The sequence below is a fragment of the Misgurnus anguillicaudatus genome, chromosome 10 (assembly GCF_027580225.2).
Source record: "Misgurnus anguillicaudatus chromosome 10, ASM2758022v2, whole genome shotgun sequence".
Taxonomy (NCBI): domain Eukaryota; kingdom Metazoa; phylum Chordata; class Actinopteri; order Cypriniformes; family Cobitidae; genus Misgurnus; species Misgurnus anguillicaudatus.
This window is the reverse complement of record NC_073346.2, coordinates 14,424,803-14,427,586: the sequence shown is the minus strand read 5'-3', so window position 1 is coordinate 14,427,586 and position 2,784 is coordinate 14,424,803.

Below are 2,784 nucleotides of genomic sequence, written 5' to 3'. Positions count from 1 at the left end.
ACCACACAGAGCCGCAGCCCACCGACAAACGGGGCAATCTCGCATTAATTACCGCGAACGTATCGCCTGCAATATGTATGCGATATGGCCCGGCTTGTCAGCGAACCACGGCTCTGTGCAGCAAAAACAGCTGATGGTGATTTACTACTAATCAAGGAACCGGCCTTACCGACGAGATGCGCCTGATATCGCATGCGATTTATCGTGCAGCCCTATACAGAAGAATGTAGTATGTAGTCCAGGAGATGCATTGCATTTTGTCACATTGCGCATGCGTCAAACGTCTGCGTACACGTACAAATAAATATACTTTGCAAGGGTGTGTGTTTATCCATGCACGTACGTTCGCGTATGCATAAAAAACAGACTATACTCCAGACTTTATAAATGCACACAGACAGCAGGTGGCGCTATTTGGTCTTGACACCTGCAGGCCATTAAAAATACAAAAACATCAGTGTCTTCTGTTCAGCCCTTTCGATATGAACCGGAGAGTAACATAAATGAAGAAGAATACAAAAAACATACAAATTAATAAAGACGGTTGGATAGGTAAGAAAATGCGAAGTAAAACATTCTCACATGAGAAAACTATAGTATATACCAGGGGCAGGCAGGGTCGGCCCTGGAGTGCCGATGTCCTGCAGAGTTTAGCTCCAGCTCTGATCAAGCACACCTGAACAAGCCAATCAAGGTCTAAAAAGTCACCTGAAAACTACAGGTAGCCAAGGTTTTATAAGGGTTCAAGCTAAAATCTGCAGGACATCGGCACCTCAGCACCGACCCTGCCCACCCCTGGCACATACAATAGTTTTTACTATAGTAAACTGTAGTAATATTTCACGACAACCATTAAGGGTTTATTATAGTTGTGCGTAGGTCCTACGGCATAGCCGCGACGGCTATACTTGTTTTATTTATACTTGTCGTCTTCCGCATCGACGTGCAAACACGTGCGCAGTACGCTGGTAGGCAGTATCCACGCATGTAACCACAGTAGCAGCGCGACCGTCAAAGAAGAAGAAGCTTGGCAAGTTAACCAACAAACGAAGAAGAAACAGCAACTTGTTGTGTATGTTTTGAGATGACCAGCAATGATGGAAGTAAATAAACAGCGACTTTTGTTGCAGTTTGAGTTAAATCACTCCTCAACTCGGCCATTTTGTGTTTTCACCGTCGCAAACGGAAATACCTGTGACGCAGTTTTTTTTACCTGACGGGAGGGGTTCTGGTGGACCAATCACAGCGCTTGCAGTCCGCGTAGAACTGACACGCTGTTAAAATTTTTGTGAGGTGCACGTCAGGCTACGCAGAGCTACACACAGGCTACGGATAACCTACGGCATAGCTACGGCGTAGAACTTACGCACGACTATAAATCGGCTTTACACGTCATCAACTCAGAATGCACTATGCACGCAACATAATGGCGGCTTGCATAGGTTAAAATTAATATTAACTCTTTCCCTGCCATTGACGAGTTATCTCGTCAATCCGCAATACTGCTATTATCCACCAGGTGGCAACTTATACAACCCACAAGTATAACCCTAGGGCAAACAGCTGTATGTCCGTGTATGTTTTGAGGATCGCTCTGAATCTGATCTCTATCAAAAGTCCATCACAAAAATGGAATCATCTCAGCTTCTTGCTCAAAATGTTGTGTTTTTGAAGAAACCTACCCATGTTTGAGAGGTGATATAAAAAACTAATGAAGGTAGGATGAAACTTTTTTTTTAAAAGCAGAGGGTCTGTTCTTTCATTTAAAGGAATATTCCATTTTCTTAAAAGAAAAATCCAGATAATTTACTCACCACCATGTCATCCAAAATGTTGATGTCCCTCCCCGCTCAGTCCAGAAGAAACCACGTTTCTTGAGGAAAACACCGCAGGATTCTTCTCATTTTAATGGACCCCAATAGAGCCCAACATTTAATACTTAACTCAACACGCAACCGTCTTCCTCAACAGAGCCTCAAAGAACCACAAACGATCCCAAACGAGGCATAAGTGTCTTATCTAGCGAAACGATTGTCATTTTTGACAATAAAAACAACAAATATACACTTTTAAAGCACAACTTCTCGTCTAGATCCAGTCGTGATGCGCCAGCTGACCCCATGCAATACGTCATGACGTCAAGAGGTCACAGAAGACGAACGCGAAACTACACCCCAGTGTTTACAAGTGTGGAGAAAGAGGACCGTTCCGACATTGTTGTATGTCGAATGATACTAATTAATGTCTTTGTGTCAGTTTATTGTTTACAATGGTCCGCAAATTTGCGTTTTACATATGTAACACGTGACCTCCCTACGTCACTACGCATTTACTTTAGGTCGCGCTAGACCGGACCTAGACGAGAAGTTGTGGTTTGAAAGAGCATATTTTTAATTTTTCTTGTCAAAAATGACAATCGTTTTGCTAGATAAGACCCTTATGCCTCGTTTGGGATTGTTTATAGTCCTTTTTGAAACTCCGCCGAAAAAAACCGTTATGTGTTGAGTTAAGTGTTAAGTGTCCATTAAAGTCCATAAAATGAGAAAAATCCTGCAATGCTCTCCCCAAAAAACACAATTTCCTCTCGACCCAACAAATTATCTGGATTTTTCTTTTAAGAAAATGGAATATTCCTTTAATATATTGTATGTTTATATATTTAAAAAATAACATTTTCCTGGAGGCAGTAAACATCCATGCTGGCAGGGAAAGAGTTAAATGTTGCATTTTTTTAAATAATTAAAATATTTTATGTTTCTATCAATGGGTTTTAGTATTAAAGGC